This window comes from Phocoena phocoena, chromosome 6 (genome assembly GCF_963924675.1).
Source record: "Phocoena phocoena chromosome 6, mPhoPho1.1, whole genome shotgun sequence".
NCBI lineage: Eukaryota > Metazoa > Chordata > Mammalia > Artiodactyla > Phocoenidae > Phocoena > Phocoena phocoena.
In genome coordinates this window covers 82,543,260-82,566,394 of record NC_089224.1, presented here as the reverse complement: position 1 = coordinate 82,566,394, position 23,135 = coordinate 82,543,260, and positions in this window count along the sequence as shown.

The window sequence follows — 23,135 nt, the reverse complement described above, 5'->3', positions numbered from 1 at the left end:
GGAAGGCTGGGGGTGGGGGTGGGGAGAGGACCATGCGTTTGCAAATAACAGTTATCCTTAGACATTTTTAGGTTAATAAATGCCAGCAAAATGTGGAGCCATGAGAAGAGCCCTGGACTAAAGACTTGGGTTATTGATCCAGTTCTACCAACAAACAGAGAAGGTCCCTCTACCCCACTGAGCCTCAGTTTCCCCACCTGAAAAATAGAGATAATAAGTCCTATTCTAACTACTTCACGCCACTGCCATTTTGATCAAATAAATGGATAGAAATTAAAAAATAGATAAACAGCAAGGACCTACTGTATAGCACAGGTAACTATATTCAATATCTTGTAATAACAAACAGTGGTAAAGAATCTGAAAAAGAATATATATATAATACATATATACATATATAACTGAATCACTTTGCTGTATACCTGAAACTAACACAACATTGTAAATCAACTATACTTCAATCAAAAAAATAAATTTTAAAAAATGTGTGCTAATTTATAGACTGCAACCAAACACAAAGGTATTATGGTGATTATCACTAGCAGTCATTAGAGGGCGCCTCAGCCATGACACCCCAAGGAATTAAGTCAGAGCAAGACATGAGGCCAACAGACCCAGAGACATAAATTTAGGTGGTGGCTATGTTATAAAAACAAGTATACAGGTTCATTTATAATCATCGTAACAACATTTTGTTTCAGGCAGGAAAACTTTTTTCTCTGTCATTAATGTCTCTCCCTCTTATTCACCTAGTGCTTTCAACCAGGGTCACCCTACCCCCATCGAAACCTGCTCTCAAGAAATCATCCACTGATTGGCATTAAAGAAAAAGTGCCAGTAACACCTGAAGTGTTTTCTTCCCAGGGCGTGTGCCCCTCCTCAGCAGAGAATCAAATCCTCTGCCAGAGGTAAGGCTTTCTAATGGTGGAATTGGGGTGCAGGGAGCACATGCAGAGAGGGACTAAAGTGAAGCAAGCCAGACACAAAAGGACAAATACTGTAGGATTCCACTTCTGTGACAGAGCTCAAGTGTCAAAGTCACGGAGACAGAAAGCAGAATGGGGGTTGCCAGGGGCTGCGGATAATGGAGAGCTAGCATTTGATGGGTATAGTTTCAGTTTTGCAAGATGAGAAGAGTTTTGGAGATGAATAGTGGTGATGTCTGAACAACAATGTGAATAATGCCATTGAACTGTACCCTTAAAAATGGTTAGGATGGTAAATTTTTTTGTGTATTTTACCATAATAATAGTAAAGAGGTATTGAGAAGGTACAGGGTCACATTATTATACATTTGTCAAAACCCCTAGAACATACAACACCAAGAGTGAACCCTAATGTAAACTATGGACTCTGGGTGATGATGATGTGTCAGGGTACGTTCTTCCATTGCAACAAATATACAGTTGACCCTTGAACAACGGAGGGGTTAGGGGCGCTGACCCTGTGCATATTTGAAAATCCGAGTATAACTTATAGTCAGCCCTCCATCTCCAAGTTTCCTCTGTTATCTGTGGTTCCATTATCTGGTGATCCTATAGTACTATAGTATGTACTATTGAAAAACTCCACACATAAGTAGACCCATGTAGTTCAAACCCATGTTGTTCAAGGGCCAAATGCATAACTCTGGTGCTGGGTGCTGACAGTGAGGGAGGCTGTGCATGTGTAGGGGCAGAGGGTATATGGGAAATATCTCTGTACCTTCTGCTCAATTATGCTGTGAATCTAAAACTGCTCTAAAAATATTTTTTAAATAATCATAATAATAAAGAGGTATTGAGGAGGTTTGTGGTGCTCGTCCTGGTGCTCAGGCAATCACACCCCACAGATGGAGCCTGCTACCACACACACACACACACACACACACACACACACACACACACACACACACACACACGGCCCTGCACAGCCTTCTGTAGTCAGCTAGGCTAGGAGCTGGTCCCAGTCATTTGGGCCCATTTGGAGTTCACTCTGGAGCTTTTAATAGTCAAAGGAAGCTTTGTTCTCACTGTGGAACCATTTCTCATCCCATTTAGCTCTTACATAAGACATACTTTGGATCTGATATATGGGGAAAAAAATTACCCATTTTATTCATTTTGAATAAACTAAAAATAACTATCCTCCCCATTTCCTGGAGCCAATAAAGACTGTTTGGAAAGGACAGAGGAAAGAAAGACATGAAATATGAAAAAGAACCTCAGCCTGGGCCTAGAGGAGCCTGGGTTTAAAATCTGGCTCTGACCCTCAACTGCTGTGTGAACTTGGGCAAGTCCCTGCCCCTCTCTGGGTCTCAGGCGCCTCATCTACCAAATGGGAGGATTGTGTTGGAACATCCAGCCTTTGAGATCCCTTCAACTCTGACATCCTACTTTTCTGAGAGAAGTAAGACAAGGAGTAGAGGCATCATATTTTGCTAGCCATCCAGGAAATGAATCATTTTTATTATTCAGAAACTTTTCCAAATTGATTTTGATGTGATCCTGTGTGATAAGAAATAGCTAATGTCACCTCTCTTCCCATTCCTGTTCTAATGTCTAAAAATAGTCATTAAGTCACAGTCTCTACTTCCTCACCTCCTGCTAACTCCCCAGCAGTCTAGTTTCTGACTCCTCAATCCTTTGCAACTGTTCTTGTCAAGGTCACCACAACCTGTGGCGGAATCAATAGACATGTCTCAGACTTTTGCTTCCTCCCTGCACCTCTCAGAAACATTTCAACACAGGGGACCTTCCTATCTTTCTCAAGACACTCTTCTCCCTGGGGCTGAGAAGAAAAATGACTTTGCCCTCCCAGAGACCCAAGTGTCAAGGCCAGGACTGTACCCACGGTGTTGGTGCCAAAGCCTAGTGCCTCAATCCTGCAGGTACCACAGCATCACTTGCAACCATTTGCCTTCCCATTGTCATCATTTTGCCACCAAATTCTAGATTCTCTGGGCGATTCATTCATTCACTCATTTATCAGTTGTTTATCGAGAGTCAACTATTTACTGGCACTGCATTCGGCAATGGGAATACAGTTGGCCGCTGCACAGCATGGGTTTGAACGTTGCAGGTCCACTTATACGCAGATTTTTTTCCATAAATACTACACAACTACACAATCCATGGTGGGTTGAATCTGAGGGTGTGGAACTCCAGAGCCGACTGTAAACTTTTACTCTGATGTTCGACCCCAGAGGGAATGGGATTCCTTAACCGCCCCCTACCTCATGTTCAAGGGTCAACTGTATGGCAAGACCTGCATGACCCCTGTCCTCCTGGAATTTATAATTCAGTGGAAGAGTCAGGCATGGAGCAGGTAAGTACAAGATACCTGTGTAGTTACAAATGCGATGAGTTCTCTGAAGAAAAGGACCAGGTGCTGTGAGAGAGGAGAGAGAGGGGGGACCAGCAGGATGTGCATGAATGCCACTTGGAGGGAGTGATGGGCGACGCTAAGATCTGAAAGAGGGGGAGGAGTGCTCCAGGCAGAGAAAACGCTGTAGTGGAGGCCTGCTGGGGGGGCGGCATCTTGAAAGGGCAACCTGGGGAACGTGGCATGGTCCTGTACCAACAGCACCCTGCTTTTACCTAGATAAAGGATTTTGGAGTGGCCTTGGAGGAGCAGAGGAAGACTCTGGAGGGGCTACCCCCACCCCTACCCCCAGCCACCCCTTGGCACCACTACTGGGGCCAGGGCCAAAGGAGGTTGCAGCTGGACCACTTAAGGGCCTGAAAGGGGCCAGAGAAAGTGAGAACGCAGAGCAGTGTGGGCGGTGTCTGAGGGCTGGATCCTACGAGACCTGGGAGGAGGCCCCAAAGAGTCATCTGATTCTTGCTTTAGAAAAATAGTGTTTTGATCTGCAGAGACTCATGGGTGGGGGGCAGAGGGCAGAAGGGGAACTCATGGAGGCCAATTCTTTTGAGATGACCCTGTTTATCTTCACCAAGCACAGAATTAGAAATATTCTGCCATTAGGAGAGAATAAAACCCTTTTCCTCAGCTTCCTTATGAAAGGCAGACGCTCCCATCATTATGAAGCCCTGAGGACCCTTCGAGGTGACCTGGTCCACCTCCCCAATGCACAGATGAGGAAACCAAGGCTGGCGAGGTGCAAGGCCACCCAGGCAGGACCACGAGCGCAGCAAGTGGCACAGGTGGGATTCTGCTGGCCTCCAAAATTCACACCTTCGCCATGCATTGCCCTTGGATGCCACCTGAACCAACCCATTTTCTTTTACAGGTAAGGAGACTGAGACTCAGAGAGAAGGTGGCTTTTCAAGGGCTGTAACCTGATCCCTAGAGGCTCATCTCCGCTCCTTCCCCTGCTCAGAGCTGCTTCCTTGTGGGTAGCAGAAGAGAAAGTGTCCCCTAAATAAATGCCATTACCACTGGGCTGTGAACAAAACAATGTCCCCATGGCTGGGGGCAGCCTGGGGCCACATGAGGAAGTTGCTTCCTTGGAGCAACTGGTGTGGGAGCTGGAGCATTTGCTGGCCACCCCCTCTCCCAGGAACAGAAAACTCAGGAACCATGTTGGGCAGGAGCCCGTGGGAACGAGGCCTGCACTCCCCTCTCCAGGGGCCCCCTCAGCCACTGATTATGCTCCCAGTGAAAGCTTTGCCGAGCAGAACATCTGCATTGCGCAGGGAACTGGCGCCGGGGCGGCCTGGCTGCCACAGGGGCTCGGCGGGAGTCCACCAGTTCTGGGGCTGTCACCTCTGACCCCACGGAGACCGTGTCTCCCAGGGTCCACATTCTGACCCTGGAAATCTGGAGCAAGTTAGGGGAAATTTAGACAGATGTTGCTTTTTCCAGTTTCCTGTGGAAATTAAGTGACAGAGGGAGGCATATCATTCAGGGGAGGAGATGAAATATGTGAGAACAGAGGAAATAATACATGAGGTGTTTGTTTGCAAAGCAGTTGTCTCTTCCTTGCTCAGGGCTTGTCAGAAGGAAGTTGATCTCTCACAAGGCAATAACAGCAAAGCAAGTTCTTCTTTTTCTAGAGAACCTCAACTCAACCCTCATGGACCAACTCAGGCCCCCTGCTTCCCACCTGCCAAGGCAAAGTGGTGGCTGGGTTCACCCATCACCCTGTACACACCTTCACAGTAATCTTGTGACTTGGACTTGGAGGACAATTAGTCATTATATCTGTCTCCCCTGCTAGGCTTCGGCGGATACTGTGCCTTAATCATCTCATATCCACAGTGCCAAGTAGAGGGCCTGGTACAGAAGAACAACCCACTAAATGTTGGAGAACTGGATGCGGGGGAGAGAAATGGAAGAAAGGAAGGAAAAAAGTAGAAAGAAAGGGGGAAATATAGGTTTCTTCAGGGTATTTGCAAGCCCCTAACTCTTCCCTATTGATTTGAAGCCAACAGCTGCCTCTTAGAATTAACACGCCTCAAGAAAATTCATTCATCAGTCTGGAATAAGGTTGAGCTGAGCACCACAAATAACAGTGGCTTAAAGAAGACAGGAGTTCATTTCTCACTCACATAAAAGTCGTCCCGAGTCTGAGGAGGCTGCTCTTTGAAGTCATCACAGGCCCAGACACCATCCGTCTTGTTGCTCTGCCATTCCAGGGGTGTTGTACTCATACTTGTGCTCCAAAATGGCACACCACCAGGTCCACAGCCAGGGGAGGGGCAGAGGGCAAGGAAAGACACACTCTCCGTTGAAGAGCATGACTGCATTTTGAGTGCATCGCTCCCCTCACCTCCCAGGGCCACACTTAACACAGGGCAGGCCGGGATTTATGGTCTTAAGCTGAGCGTCTGTGTGCTAAGGTTCTATTCCTATGAAAGAAAGGGGAAATGGATTTTGGAAACAACCAGAAATCTTTTCCAAAATAACAAGTAACAGAAACTTTAAAAAACATATTTCAGGGACTTCCCTGGTGGCACAGTGGTTAAGAATCTGCCTGCCAATGCAGGGGACACAGCTTTGAGCCGTGGTCTGGGAAGATCCCACGTGCTGCGGAGCAACTAAGCCCGTGCACCGCAACTACTGAGCCTGTGCTCTAGAGCCTGCGAGCCACAACTACTGAGCCCACGTGCCACAGCTACTGAAGCCCGCGCGCCTAGAGCCCATTTTCCAAACAAGAGAAGCCACCGCAATGAGAAGCCCGTGCACCGCAACAGAGAAGCCCCCACGCAGCAACGAAGACCCAACGCAGCCAAAAATAAAGTATAAACTGATTTTTAAAAATCCCATATTTCAAAGCCCCAGTATTTTTTTTTTTTTTGGCGGTATGCGGGCCTCTCACTGCTGTGGCCTCTCCCGTTGCGGGGCACAGGCTCCGGATGCGCAGGCTCAGCGGCCATGGCTCACGGGCCCAGCCGCTCCATGGCATGTGGGATCTTCCCGGACCGGGGCACGAACCCATGTCCCCTGAATCGGCAGGCGTACTCTCAACCACTGCACCACCAGGGAAGCCCAAAGCCCCAGTATTTTCATTACATATTTGACCATCCCAACAAACCTGTGAGGAAACTGAGGCTGGTGGGGTGTGGTGGGGGGTGGAAATGCCTTTGGGCAAGGGCACTGAGGGCAGTTAAGGAACAGGACAGAAACCTGAATGTGTGGTCTAACCTGGGATTTCAATTTAGACTCTCCCAAATGCTAGAAAGAGAGAAAGTGAGACAGGAAGGAAAGGGGCAGGGCACAACCATTAAAAGAATGACACAACCATTAAGAACAGGATACCACAAAAACTGGTTAGAACCTATTTAGCTCCAAGCTGGTGGAAGACTCGACTCCCAGCAGACCTTAAGCCTCACTATGCGCTCACTGTAATACATTGGCATATGTAAATGACATGCCCACAGGCGCCATGACAGTTCCGAGGCTGACCATAAAAGGTCAAAAAGTGGGCAGTGCCCCAACTCCTGGAAATCCCTGCCCCTTCTCCAAGATAGTTAGAATATTCCTCCCACTCATTAGCCTATGAAATTACCCAGCCCATAAAAACTAACCACACCCACACCTCAGTGCCAGTCTCACCTTTTGAGACATACCACATTCTGTATATGGAATGTGTACCTCTCAGGGCCGCTCTTGCCTTCTGAGATGACCCACACTCTGGGCATTCAGGGAGTGTGTATCTCCCTGAATAAACCTGCTTTCACTTTACTATGGCTCGCTCTTGAATTCTTTCCTACACGAAGCCAAGGACCCTCATTTGGTGGCCCACCCCAGGGACTCACTCAAGACCTGGGACGTGACCCTCCGCTTGCACCCCATTTTTTCCTACAACAAAAGGAAGCTGAGATCACACAGGTGTTTACAGGAGATCTGGGGGTCTGAGTTGAACCCCAGCTCAGTGTATCTGCTGCTGTATGTCTGTCCCCAGAGCTAGTGTTCAGAACAAATGGGTGATTGGTCAGCTTTCCCCAGGCTGGTCAGGCTGCACCTGGAATGCTGTGTTCTGGGGACCAGCCCTTAATGGGAACACTGAGAAACAGAGGATGTCTGGGGCCAAGATGGGCTGGGAAGATTCTGGATGTCCCATCCTATATGGAAAGAACCACAGCTGAACATTGTGGAGAAGGGCAAACTCTGGTAGATGTAATTCCTTATCTTCTCATCCCTGTCATGGGGAGGACTAAGTGACCTCATCTGCGTGACTCTGCAGAGCAGGACAAGGCAGTGGAAAGAAGTCACTGGGAGGCATAACCAGTTCCAAGAAAAGGGGGTAACCAGAGTGGAATGCAGTTGTGGCAGGTGGTGAGAGCCTGCAGGGCTCTCAACAAGGCTGGAGATGCTACAGAAAGGATTCTTCTAAGGCAGAAGTTTTTACCTGGAGGCTCCTGTGGGCGTGTGCCGTCAGCTGTGATTGTGTGCAGGGCAGCCACGTGCACACACATGCATGCTCTCCTAAAGATGGGGGCCATAACTTCCTTGAGATTCTCAAAGGTGTCTGTGATCCAAGCAAGATTCAGTGGGCTGGTCGCTGGGAACCTCCAGGGTCCCTGCCCACTCTAAGATCCCACGGCCCCAGTGTAGGTGCACAAACATCCCCAGGGATGAGGGATAAGGAAGCTGGATTTTTCCAGCTCTATGCCTCTGTCTACACCTCACTGCTGTTCTGTCCCAGTCCTGAGGCCCAGGGAATGACCTGGAGGGAGCCTTAATGACTGTCCAGACTTCAGTGTGCCTGAGAATCACCCAGCGAGGGTATTAACATGCAGATTCTGGTTCGGTAGGTCTGGGCTGGGGCCTGAGAGTCTGCATTTCTAATATACTCCCAGCCAATGCCAGGGCTGCTGGTCCATGGCTCATGCTTCGAGTAGCCAGGGGCTGGTTGGGCGGTAAAGCTGGATGGGTAAGTGAAGAGGGGAAGCCTGGCACCCAGAGTCCTGGGCACAGGTCAGAGATCTGGTTCTATGAAGCTGGGCAGCAGGGGCCTGACCTCCCAGCGGCTCTCTCAGACCTTTAAGTTCCACTGGTTTTGTGGGCCTGGCCCACACTCAACTGATGGTGCCAGGGTGGGATGGCACCAAGAAGAGGGAAGGAGGCCCCAAAGGCTAGCTCCGGCAACCTCATGCTGTCACACCCACTCTGCCCAGGCCACTGGCAGCGGGCTGGGACCAGGTCATTCTTTACGCGAACGAACAGAGCTTGGGGAGTGGTTGAATACCGTGCCACAGTCAGATTAGCTTTTAGAAAGACAACTCTGCCACGTGGGAAGGAGAAATTGAGACACTGAGGCTGAAAGGGAGGCCACTCAATGGGTTGTTTATTCCATGGCTCAGGCAAGAGAGGACATAGGTTTGACCTGAGGCGACAGCAATGGGATGCAGGGAGGAAGCTAAAGAGACGGCCCAGGACTGAGCCTTCTTGGATGTGGGGAGTGAATCTAAATGTGAACCCCAGGCTTCTGGCTTATTTGGTTAAGTGCTGCTGCCATTCAGTGAAATAGGTGTAGCAGAACACTTCTGGTTACAATTGACTGAAAACCTAATCAAACTGACCTTTAAAAAGAGGAAAAGTAAAGTGTACTGGTTCATATGACTAAACAACATGAGGGTAGATCTCAATCATTTCAGGCCCACCTGGATCCAGGGACTCAAACCACATCATCAGTATATTCTCTCTCCATATCTTGTAACTCAGGTACTCTGCACTGACTCTGGTCTTGACAGCTCCTCCTGCATTGTCACAAGATGGTCACCAATCTCATGGTCACAAGGTGGCTGCCAGCCAGCACCTCTTGGAGCTATATCCTTCCAAGTTTAAATCTAACAGAAACTAATGAGAGCTTGTGTCCTAGCATTTGCATGAAAGTTCTGAGATTCACCAGCTTAGGTCACACGCTCACCACTGAACCAATCGCTACGGCTGTGTTAACTGACTTAGATCCATGAGTTTTGCTGGAGTCATACAGACCACAGAGACTAAGAGGGCAAGGGGTGGATCCCAAAGAAATACTGGGGTTCTTGCCAGAGTAAAGGGAAGTAGAGGTCAGGGAGACAAACCACATCTTTCCAGCTTTGTGGACAGCAGGGGAGAAAGAATAGTAGGTTGAGGAAAGAAAAGATGACGAGCCCAGGGTAGAATGTGTTGTTTTTTCAGGGTGGATGGGACAGCGGAGGGAAGCGCTCAGCGGTCAGCAGGTTGGGAGAGACCCAGGCTGGGGGGAGATGTGCGAGTTGCCAGTGTGTACATGGCAAGAGAGAGGCTTAAGAGGGCGAGTAATGCTGTGGGCTTTGGAAACCATTCTGGGCTCCCTGTTTCAGGAACAGCACATCCAGTCTAGTGAACGTCTCTTCCTTCCTTTGCTCCTCAGGATTTGGTCGTGGGACAGCCGCTGCAGCCCTGAGGCAGGCAATGCCCCAGCTTCCGTCTTACAGCTCTAGCTCTTTCTTCTTGTCTTAGATGCTTTGCACCTTCCTCTCCCTTAGTTGATATTAGGACCTGAATATATTTGACAGCTATCTGAGCTATGGATACAGCAAAGGCAAGAGATCGAAGCCAGGTCTTGGTGCCAGGCCACGATGTGACAGAGCCAGGACCCTTCGGGGCTGATGAGCATGTGCTGGGAATGACACAGGCCAGCACCTCACTAGAGACAGAAGGACAAGCAACTCCAAATGGGGATGACGTCGATGACTTCTCCCACCTCTGCTGGTAATGTTCTCCCATGCCCTCGTGCAGTGGGACTTATGACAGCACCAAATAAGGGAGGTTTGTAAAATGTTGCAACAGGAGGAGGGGACTCGGTGGCCAAATAAGTCTTGTGGTATGGCCTGTCTCTGTGTCCTGGTGGCTTCCCAAGGATAATAAATGTCACTAGTGTCACTGCCAGCCAGTGTGTTCTCTAACTTCATCATTTTTTACCTGGTAGTTCCTGGGACACAGCTATGGAAAAAAGTCCTGCCAAAGCGTGCCTACCAGATTTCCGTTCTTCCCTCCTTCCTCACCATCAGAACCTTGAGTTTGTTTAGGATGGCAAAGTGCCAGCCAAAAAGCCCACACTTGTCGGCCTCCTGTTCAATGAAGGGGTGACAGGACACAGGACTGGACGGAGACTGTGTGAATGTGGATATTACTCCACAAACATGTGCTCTCCTCTGCCACTGGGGACGGAGGGTGAGTACTCACCCCCTGATGTTGGACTTAGCTCCATGACTTCCTTTGGAGCGTTCACAGAAGGAATAAGCAGAAACCTTAAGTTTGCTTGCGCAGTTTGGCTTGCTTGCTCTGATGACTCACCATGAGAAGAATCCTCCCCGGCTCATCTCTGCTTGTTCAGCCTGGGTTCCAGAACTAGTGCACTTGGAACCGACCTAGACCAAGACTGGCTGGCCCAAGTCTGGAGTGCTGCCCAGCTGAGCCTGGCCAGCTGAGTTTGGGGGTGGTTGTTACAGAGTGTTACTGTGGCAATAACTGACTAATACAGAAACAGGAAGGGTCTTCTGGGAAAGCTCTTTAACGGCGGACAGACTCAGTTAGCAGGTCTTTTGCTCTTTACCCTTCTCATTCTCCTTGAATGATGACAAACTAAATGCTTGGTGGGGGGTGGGGGAGCATATTACAACTACAGGGTGACAGGCACATGCTAAGCATGGTTAAATGGGAAGACAGAATGAGCACCATCCCTAACAGCACCACAAAGCCACCAAATCAGCCCTGAAATGCCTAACTCTGGACTTCCTCTTATGTAACAAAAATAAAGCCTTGAATTTGATTAAGCCACTGTTTTTCAGGTTTCTGATACTTGCAGCTGAATACAGTTCCTAACTGATGGACACAGGTAACCGTTGGCATTGAAGCCACATCTGTGTTTGAGGTCTCTGGGGGAGAACATAAAGGGTCCCCTAGGATCCTGGGGAATGTGGCTCAAGGATGTTGGAAAGGAAGCCCACAGAAGTCTGGGTTGAGTGGAGAACTAAGAGATGTGGTAGCCAGGAGCCTATCTGGAGAGGAGGAGAAAATGCCTGGAGACAGGGGTGGACCAGGCCAAATGCAATGGTGAGATGCAGGAACATGAGGAAGAAAACTTATCAATGGATTTAGCAAACAAGAGGTCCTGGACCTTGGCAGGGGTAGTTCAGTGCAGCGTTGTAGACAGAAACCAAACCACAGAATGTGATAGAATCTGCAGCTCTGGGGGATGGACACTCAAGGGAGGATGATGCAATGGGAGGAAGCTGCCCCTCGGCCAGCTGCAGTCTTGTCCTGACTGCAAAGACCATTTTTCCTCGCTGCCTCCAGGATGACCTCTAAACTCCTCAGCTTGGCATCCAAGCCCCCCACAAGATGTGGACCCTGCCAGGACCTGGCCTCACCTCCCAGCCTCTCTTCCTCACATTCCAGTAACACCACTGCCCACCATTCCTGGCCAGGCTGCCCTCCCCTTGGACCGCCTTCCCCCTACCTATCCACAGGCTGCTCAGCCTTTCAAGATGGCACAGATGTCACCCCTCTCTGAGGAAGACGAGATCAGCCCTTTCTTCAGGCTCCTCCCATCTCTCTGTTTCCACCTTGAATCATAATCTCCTGGGTCCAGGTGGGAACAGGGTCTGTGTTGTCTGGCACTTGTACGGGGCCAGTAGCCTTGGTGAGTGTCATCAGGGGCCGGTGACAGTCTGCCCCCCACGAAGTTCCCAGGTCAGGGAGACCATGCGGGCATCTTCAAGTCCACATCTGTCCCTTCTACTCCCACAGAGAAGGCTTTGGAGAGATCAGGAAGGAAGCAGAACAATTAGCAGGGAAGCCTGAGGGCTTTCTTCCCTTCCTTCTCCTCTCTGAAGCCTTCCCAGGGGGCAGCTGCTTCCTCCCTCTCTTTTTAGAACAAGACGACATGATTGTGACCAAATTTAGAAAACAACCAAAAATTACAATAAAACACAACCCATGTTTTAAAATCCATTTTGACAGCTCCACCCCACTAAAAGGAACGTCTCTTCTGAGGGGTCAGCAGCACGATCAACAGCAAGGCAGGCTGCCATGTCAGGGGCTGGGAGGCTGGTGGCGGGAAGGGGGCCCTTCTCACCAAAGACAGACCTACCGTAGCAACCAACGGGTGGGATGATGAGACCCCAGGGGAAGGGCAGGGCCAGACATGGGACAGAGGGGTCCAAATTCAAGGGAGCATCTTCTTGGCTTCTTGTTTCTGCCAACAGCTGGAAAGGAAGGATGTTCTAGAAGCCATCTCAGAGACCAACCACTGTGGTTGGACCCCTCCTTAGCACAATGCTACTTTTAGCACATTGTTCTGTGTTTTGTGGGGAACAGAGGGAAACCCAGGTAACCAAACAAACAGTGTCACCCACCTCATATAATAGTAATAGCAACCAGGTACTGAGTGAGTACTATGTGCCAGGCAATGTGCTAGGAGGGTTTTCTTTTCCTTTTTTTTAATCATTGCTAGGAATTCTACATGAGTCATGTTGCATCAGAGAGATGATCACAAGAGAAAAAAAAAAAAAAAGATCTTTGTGGGCCAGAATCAAGGAGATAAATTTGTCAGGAACAAATGTAAAGGTGTGATTTGCAAGTCTGGCATTCAAGAGGCAGTTTTAGTAAGGCTGCATTAAGAAAGATAAAAAGGCCAGATTAAGGGAGGTGATAATCTCACTGAACTCAATTCCCATCAGTTCAAATGGGACCCATTCTCTCTGAGCCTCAGTGTCTTCCTCTATAAATTGAAGCTAGAAAATACCTCCTTTGTAAGACTGTTGTGAAGATTAAACAATGTATGAAAATATTAGTTCAGTGCCTTTTAAGTAGCACGCTCTTAATAAATGGCAATGACCATAACTGTTAAAAACCTTGGCATTTAAAATGGAGTTGCAATTTTCTCCCAGAGGAGGGAAGAATCTGGAGGTGCATATTGTTGTCACACATCTACACCCCTGTTATAGGCAGAGGAAGGAGACTAATTCTGCATTTCCCCAAAGGACAGAACCATGTTCATTTGGCAAAAGCTAATATTGAGCCAATTCCAGCCAAATAAAAGGAATTGTAATAATGAAAAAAGACTGGAAGGAAATGCTTCCAAATGGTGCTGTCATTGGGTTGTGAGAACTTAAGTGATTTCTTTATATTCTTGCATAGTTTCCAAATTTTCAGCTGAGCATATATATTTTTTAATAATCTGGAAAAAATAAAGTGTTTAAAAAAATAAAAGAAGATGGGACTTCCCTGGTGGCACAGTGGTTGGGACTCCACGCTCCCAATGCAGGGGTCCTGGGTTTGCTCCCTGGCTGGGGAACTAGATCCCATGTGCATGCCGCAACTAAGAGTTTGCATACCACAACTAAGGAGCTGGTGAGCTGCAACTAAGGAGCCCTCGAGCCACAACTAAGGAGCCTGCCTGCCACAACTAAGACCCAGTACAACCAAATAAATAAATATTTAAAAATTAAAAAAAAAAAAAAAGAGAGAGAGACATGTCAGGAATGCTGTAGTAGAAGTGGGAGACCAGACTTGATTTGAGATTCTGCCAAATGTGAATCTCATTTCCAAGCTTCAGAAAACTGAAATCTGGGACTTCCCTGGCAGTCCAGTGGTTATGACTCCACACTTCCAATGCAGGAGGCACAGGTTTGATCCCTGGTCAGGGAACTAAGATCCCACGTGCCCTGAGGCATGGCCAAATAAAATAAATAAATAATAGCTGTAATATTTAAAAAAAAAAACTACATTAAAAAAAACTGAAATTCATTCCCAATACAGGCAATGCAGTAGGAGGGCATCCTGCCCTCACCCTCAGAGGACAGGGAACAGGCACCTAACAAAGTACCACTTCTAGCTCCAGAAGCACAGGGACCGACTGCTCCAACAGAAGGTGTCACCCAGGGTCTCAGCAGCCCGTGAAGTGGGGAGGGAGCTTTCCCCCCAGCATTAGGGTGAGACTGGTCTCCTCACTGGGCAAGTTACCATCAGAGTGTGGCAGAGTTAAGTCTTCCCTCAACTTTTGATTAAGAAAACAACCTTGGGCTGGATTCTAAAAGGCAGGAGTGAGAGGCAGGGGTGGGTGATGAGACAGATGTTGGTACCAGCAGCAGCAGATGTGGCTTCCGGGTCCAACCTTGTCTCCCCTCCATGTGTGATGCTGGGTAAGCCCCTTCCCTCTCTGGGCCTTGGGGTCCCCACCTGTAGTTTCAAGAGGTTGGACAGAATGAGTTCAAAGCTGTTTTACAGCTTGGAATCAGCAGCTGGAAGCCACAGGCCCTTGGCCATACTTTCTCGAAGTCTCCATGGCCCAATGGACCTCGGAAGTCTTTCAATCCCATTGTTCTACCCCTGACCTTAATGAAGCCACATCTGGAGTATATCTCCTCTGATCCCTGTTTTGTACAGTTCCTCACAGCTGGATCCCCATAAATCAATTTGTTTTGCAGACAAGTTCCCAGAACTGTCCAGAATCCTACCCAGAAAAGGCAGTTTTATTTTGCCTCAGTTTCTGGTTCCAAAAGGAGTGAGCTGAGCCTAGTCTACCTCGGGACAAGCTCCCCGAGTCTTCCAAATCCCGTGGCCTGCTAGGGTTTTGCAGAGAGGCTGAGGCTATTGCTCCTGTCCCCTACCCGCAGGCACAAAGGATGAACTGGCCTGGTGGTCCCCTTCTTGGCCCCTCTCGAGGAGCAGTGCCCCCACTTCATGGCAAAAAAATTGGACTGAAGTGACCCCCAACCCCCGGCTGCTCTTGGGTTCAAAGTTTTCCCAGAGATGAACTAGTTATGAGAGGAGAAGGGTTAAAAAGCTAATTTCCGGGCTTCCGTGGTGGCGCAGTGGTTGAGAGTCCGCCTGCCAACGCAGGAGACACGGGTTCGTGCCCCGGTCCGGGAAGATCCCACATGCCGCGGAGCGGCTGGGCCCGTGAGCCATGGCCGCTGAGCCTGCGTGTCCGGAGCCTGTGCTCCGCAATGGGAGAGGCCACAACGGTGAGAGGCCCACGTACCACACACACACACACAAAAAGCTAATTTCCTTGAGGATGGAGAGGGAAGGAGGACTAGGAACCACTAAGGACTCCTGCTTGTTTGTTCTGCCATAAGGCACAGAATCCAGGACTTCTATGAAGAGCAAACATTCTGCAGGCAGGAGTTGAGACACTGTTTTTTCTGACAGTTGCTCTGGTCCTCAGGATATCTCTGGGATCGAGCAACAGAGAATCTGTGGCCAGGAAATGGTCCCTGAGCCCCCATTCTGCTGGGTGCCCTGAGCCTGCCTCATCTCATTTAATCCTCACAACCCCCTAGAGTTAGGTCCTAGCACTGCCTCTATTTTACAGATGAGGAACTGTGGCTCAGAGAGGTTAAGTAACTTGCCCGAAGTCACAAAGCTGGCAAGTTCACCAGACCAAATTTATATCCAGGTCTGTCCTTCTACATATCCCAATGTCTTTTAAATCTACCCTGCCAAATAAAGCCAAACCTAGGCCCCTAATTGTTTCCCTACTAACAAGACTTTGAGCCCAGACTCCATTTGGGAGAATTTTTAAAGATAATTTTCAACAAATACACTTAGCTTAAGTACATGTGCTTAGCTTAAAAAGCCTAATAGTACTCAAGGTTTATAATAAAATCAGCAGTCCCCTGTCCCAACCCTACCCAGATCTGGCTCTCAAGAGAGCCCCTCCTCTCAACATTTTCAGCAATTTCTTCCAGTATTTGCATCAGAACTTCAAATAACACACTAGCCCTGCTTTCTCACGATTTTTCAGTTTTAGACTATTATTACTGACTTCCTATTATGGAAAATGAAGTTTCTCTTATACCATTTCTCTCCCTCTTGCTGTCCCACCCTACAGCCCACTAATGTTGTTTCACTGCCCTCAGAGCATTTGGGGGGCCCTGAGCTAGATGAGACTTCTCTGCAGGGATGGGGAATGGAGTCTTGACCTTCGGTTAAATGCAGAAGATTTAATGCAAGTGTCTATCTTTACTCCCTCACAGAACTCCAGTGAAAACCACATTCCATAATGATGTTTTGAAGAAGGGAGGGCTGACAGCCTGGAGGAGAGAAGATTGAGACACATATCCTCTCTCCTTGAATCTCTGAGGGGAAGAGAGAGCACACATGCTAGGTGGCCTCCAAGCAGGGGGTCCAGAGCAATAAGGAGGCTACAGAGAGACAGATTTCAGCCTCGTAAGAAGTTGTCCAAGAACACATGGATGACCTGTGAAGGGGGCAGAATCCCCCCACCAGCAGTGGGCAAGCTAGGGCTGGCTGGCCACTGCTGGGGACAAGGAGGGACTCCTGCTTAGGAGGGAGTTGAACACATGCAAATTCTATAACCCAGTAACTTGCTTCCTTTTATAACAGTTGGCAGTCAGAATCCAGTGGTGCTGTGCAATCACTGTTGAGTTAACAACCAGAGCTGCCCAATAGACACACCCATCGGGCAATTTCTTTTTAGGACACTGAAATAACCATCTTAACAGTCTGATGAGCAATCAGTTCCACTGACCCTTGCCTTGTAAAAGAAGGTTCGAGATGATTCACAGAGCAATCATGACATGGCAGATGGGACAGAACTCTCAGTCCCATGGGCTCTAAACCCTCCAAAGACAGCAAAGTGCTGGATGGGGCAACCGCAGGGGATCTGGCCACGGACTGTGGGCCTCCTTGGCTTTGCAGCAAGAATCTCAAAGGGAAAACTGAAGAAACACCCCCCACCCTCTTCTTGAATCCTGCCTTCCTACTCTTGCCTCGTTTTAAAGAGAAAGAGGGCAGAGTGTGGGTGTGGGCAAAACGGAGCCCACCAGGACAATGGCACCTGGAGGAGCAGGTCTGCGCCCCCAGCGGCTCTGAGCCTGGAGCTCTATGCCTGGCTCTGCTCCCTGACGTGGCACTTGCCCAGAGACGTGACTCTACTGTGACCCCTGTACTCTCCAAGCAGGACAGACTCTCATTAATTCTCGTGCCATGACCAGCAGTGTGCTGTAACTGGACTAAGAGTGAGGGGAGGGCTGTGGCCAGGGTGTACGAGCTGCCTGACTTGGGCAAGTCGCCTCCCCTCCCCTCCAGGAGGTACCAGGTCCCAGCAGTTACAACTGAGCTCTGGAGTAAGACCATCTGAGTTCAATTCTAGCACTGCCCCTGATTAGCTGTGTGACCTGAGACAAGTTCCCTACACTCTCTGAGCCTCAGTGTCCTCACCTTTAAATTGGGGATGGGGGAAGCTGGGAGGAGGGGAGGGGAGGACCAACACCTACGTTACTGGGTGTTTTCAGCATTAAATTAGCTCATTTACATGAAGTGCTTAGAGCAGTGCCCAACTCATGGTATTATTATTATTATTATCAGCAGATGCTGATAATAAAAAGGAGACAGCAATCCTCACTCGGCTGACTTTATAGGAGCAAACAAAATAAAACTCTTGAAAACAAAACTCTAAAGTTGTGTCTAAGTGTGAAAAATTTGGTGTACAGTGCATTAAATCTCACAAACATTAGGAGACTGTAAGAAGCAGGCATTTCCAACCCCACTTGCTTAAATAAACGTCGCGGCTATGATACAACAAACCATGTGGCAAAGTCTTTAGAACTTCTTATCAAGATAGGAAACTAATTTTCCTTTTTATAATTTAATGTAATACAGCAAGCCAATATTTGAAGATACAATTTTTTTAACAAGAGTACCAATTTAACACTTTAAGGAAAACACACCCAGGCCAAATTTAGAACACTGATTACTACATAGACTGACAGGTATTGACAAAGAAAACGCTGTCCCTAACTTGTTGTGTGATCTCAGGCAACCCCCTTCCCTCACGGGCCTCATTACCACCTCCACCCACTGGGCAAAGGATGATCTCTGGGTGCCTTCCAGGTCTGCATCCCATGGACCTGAGATTTGGAGGATTCTTTTAGATCAACAGACGCGCCTGCAACTAAAGCATTGTGATATTTCCTGAGCTGACAACACCATCTAGTGTGTGTGTGAGAATAGACACCAGTGACCAGGCAACCAGGACCTGCATTATTCTCACTCGAATAGTCTGCTACTCAAAATTTGATCCAGTGTGGCATCACCTGCGTGCTTGTGAGAAATGCAGGATCTCAAGACCTATCCCAGACCTGCTGAACCTGAATCTACCTTTTAACAAGATGTCAAGTGATTCCCATGCACATTAAATTGTGAAAAGTACTGCTTTCATAGGAGGAGAAAAGGGAAGCTAGTTAGCGCAGGAAATTTCCCTTTAACACATATCCAGAATCGACCCATATAAATAAAACAAATCCTTCCCAACTCACGTGTAAGGAGACTGTCATGCAATGAAGGTTCAGGTTCTTGGGAATTTTTACAAGTTTTCAAAAAGGAATCTTCTGGAATGATAAGTAGGCATCTGATGAGATGGGCATCCCTGAGCCAGAGTTTCAAATGCACCTGCATCGTCTACATTGTTATTAATGTAATAATCATACTGATGAGTCTTTGTTTCCACAAATTCAACATGAACTTGACCACTCTGAGCTCCCAGAGGCCACCTCAGGTCCCAGCCACATGGCCCATCACAACATGGCAGCTGATTTCTTCAAAGCCAGCAGGAGAATCTCTCAGCAAGCGACCTCTAGAGGCTGAGGTTTGCAGTCCCACGACCTCAAGGAACTGAGTTCTGCCAACAAACAGTGGGCTTGGAAGAAGAGCCCAAGTCCCAGATGAGATAGCTGCCCTGGCCAACACTTTGATTTCAGCCAGTGAGATCCAGAGCAGAGAACCCAGCTAAGCCATGTCCAGACTTATGACCTACAGGAACCACTATATTTGCTGCTATATTTGAGGCAATCTATTATGCAGCGATAGAAAACTAATAAAGATTTTGGTACCTGGGAGTGAGATGACACTGTAAGAAATACCTAAAATGTAGGAGCAGCTTCAGAATTGGGCAGTAGGAGGAAGCTGGAGGAATTCTGCAGCACATAATAGAGAAAGCTTAAATTTCCTTAATTAAACAGACTGTTAGCAGAAATATAAATGTTGAGGATGCTGCTGGTGAAGGTTAAGAAGAAAGTGAGGAACATGTTATTAGAAAGTGGAAAAAGGAGATCCTTATTATATAGTGGCAGAAAGCTTAGCAAAATCGTCTCCAGCAGTTACGTAGAATTTTTAAGGGATGAACCTAGTTATATAACTAAGGAGATTTCCAAGCCGTGCTGAAGATGCTGCCTGGTTTCTTCTTGCTGCTTATGGTAAAATGAAAGAGGAGAGAGATTATTCAGAGGGAAAACTGTTATACAAAAATTAAGTAGGACTGAATTATTTAGAAAATTTTCAGCCTCTCCAGATAGTAAAAGAGGCTAAAAATCAGAATGGCTACTGAAAATGTGGCATAGAGAAAAGACTGAGTGTGTGACTGTACAATCTTTTGTTAAAACCTCAGAAAGATCGAAAGCTCAGAACGTTCAGTCACACAAAGGGCCCTTTTAAGAGATAAAGAGTGTGTGCATGTCATGGATATTCTTGACTACACCAGGGGCATCCAGGAAGCTGAAGGTCATTATCACTCAGCCTTCTCAACAGGAGGCCAAGAGAGAAAAGGGATTTGTTTAAAAAGATCTAGTGGATGTGGCTTCTGTCTAATGGAGTGAAAAGCAGTGAATCCATGAAAGACCACAAAGTTCTTGAGAATCATCTCAGCAGAAATCCTGCCAGCTGGGGGGACTTCCCTGGTGGTCCAGTGGCTAAGATTCCATGATCCCAATGCAGCGGGCCCAGGTTTGATCCCTGGTCAGGGAACTAGATCCCGCATGCCACAACTAAGACCCTGCACAGCCAAATAAATAAATAAATATTAAAACAACAAAAAAAGAAAAGAAATCCTGCCAGCTTGGACAAAATGGGACAGAGAGAGAGAGAACAAAATGAAAAGAGGAGGTTGGACAACCAAAATTCTACTGGTGGTAAGCAGGCTCACAAAACGACTCAGCTGTAAACGTGTGTTACTTTTCATAAAATAGTAAGGATGACAAGAAGGTGGAACCACGTACCCAGAGGGAAGAGCCAAAAGCCCCTGATGATTATTCCCAGGTCTTGAAATTGAATCAAGAAAAGTCAAACATTTACCTGATTTCAAAACAATTATGGACCCATGACTCCTTTTGACTTTCATTTCCCCCTGTTTGAGCCAGAATATCTATAAACATTATCCTATGTCTTCCTACCACTGTATTTTGGGAGTATTGGGATGGATAAATGGCCTCTTCAGTGTAACAGATGGAGAGCAACGGTGTCCTAGCAGCTGCATATACTGAAATGAGCTGCACCTGGACCTGGACCTGATTTAGATTTTGGACTTTTAGCTGATGAGATTTAGATTTAGGTGATGAAAATTTAGACTTTGAACTCATGCTGTAATGAGATGAGACTCTTGGGAACCTTGGGAGGGAGTGAATGTATTTTGCGTGTAAGGGATGTGAATTATTGGGGATCAAAGGTGCACAGTGATAGGCAGAATTCTAAGATGACCCCCCAAGATTCCTGCCTCCTGGTACACATGCCAAATATAATCCCCTCCCCTTGACTGTGTGCAGGATCTGTGAATATGATGGCATATCACTCCAGAGAAGGAATTACCTGGATGTAATTAAGGTCCCTAATCAGTTGACTTCTGAGTTAACAAAAGGAAGATTATCCTGGGTCAACCTGACTAGATCAAGTGAGAACTTAAAAGAGATAAGAATCAGCAACAGACATTCTCCTACTGGCCTTGAAGAAGAAAACTGTCATGTTGTGTAGAAGGCCATATGGCAGGGAATGGGAAATGGCCTTTTAGAGCTGAGGTCCTCAGTTCTACAGCCTCAAGAAATTGAATTCAGCCAACAATCAGTGAGATCACAGATGAGATCACAGCCGTGGTGGACACCTTGACTGAAGCCTTGGGAGACACTGAGCAGAGAATCCAGTCAAGCCATGTGCAAGGGACTTCCCTGGTGGCACAGCACAGTGGTTAAGAATCTGCCTGCCAATGCAGGGGACATGGGTTCGAGCCCTAGTTCGGGAAGATGTCACGGAGCAACTAAGCCTGCGTGCCACGACCACTGAGCCTGTGCTCTAGAGCCCACAAGCCACAACTACTGAGCACCTAGAGCCCATGCTCTGCAACAAGACAAGCCACCACAATGAGAAGCCTGCGCACCGCAATGAAGAGTAGCCCCTGCTCGCCACAACTAGAGAAAGCCCGCACGCAGCAATGAAGACCCAACTCAGCCATAAAAAAAAAAAAAAAAAAAAAAAAAAAGAGCCACATGTAAACTTTTGACCTACAGGAACTGTAAGATGATATATTTAACGTTTTAAGCTGCTAAGTTACAGAGGCTTCAAAGCAGCTATTAAAAATACATTCAAATAATTAAACTATAATTAAAGAACTAAAGGAAAATATGCTAACAATAAGTCAATATATAGGAAATCTCAACAGAGAAACAGATACTACTGAAAAGAACCAAATGGATATTCAGAGTTGAAAAAAAATGACTACAAAAAATGACTACTGGAATAAAATGACTACATAGCTCAATAGTTTGATTTGACAGAAGAAATCAGTGAATTTAAAGATAGATCATCAGAAATTATCCAATTTGAAGAACAGAGAAAAGGGCAGAAAAAATATTTGAAGAAATAATGGCTAAAATCTTCCCAAATTGATTTTTAAAACATTAAATTACATTCCAAGCTCAACGAACTCCAAGTACAATAAATACAAACCACATTTACACATATCTTAAACTGCTGAAAGACAAAGAGAACATCTTAAAGGCAGCAACAGAAAAATGATTCATCCCATACAGGTAACAAAATGATTAATGGATGACCTCTCAGTCAAAACAATGGTGACACTATGGTAGTGTAATCCCAAATTCACTGTGCTGAAAGAAAAAAATCCTTGTCAACTAGCATTCTATATCCAGCTAAACTATCTTTCCAAAAACTGAAAGCATAATAAAATCATTCCCAAATAAACAAAAACTGAGCGAATTTATTGCTAACATATCTATCCTAGATGAAATACCAAAGAAAGGCCTTATACTGAAAGAAAATTACACCAGAGGGTTACTCAGATTCACAGGAAGTAATGAAGAGCATGGAAAATGGTACATAGATGGGTAAATATAAGAGACTGTGTATATTATATGTGCATATTTTTTCTTTTTCTCTTACTATTTAAAGCAAGACCTAAACCACTCTGTTACTGAATTTATAACATATAGATATAACATATATGTCCATAATAGCACAGGGGAGGAGACAGGAGCTATACTGATACAAATTTGCTAAATTTTATTCAAATTAACTCAATACTAAGAATGAAGAAGATTGTAATAAATCCAGGAAGAATAATATAATCCCTTAGGGCAACTGCTAAAAAAGTAACTAAAAAATATATCCGAGAACTTAACAGAGGACATTCTTATCCATATCATGCAGATGAGGAAATGAGTGCTAGCAGGTGAAGCAACCTACCCCAGCTGGGGCTGGCCCGCAAGATCCTGACTCCACACAACAGGACTGGAGGCCAATCCATACCTTCCAGTGGGGCAGGTGGAGACCTACCCAGGCTGAGACTCCTCATCCATTAGTGAAGGGAAGATTCCTCAAAATATTGTAAATTGCCTTACAGTCTGAAAATATCTTCCCGGACACCCTGAATATTTTTATTAGTTCTTCCATCCTAAAAATTACCACGT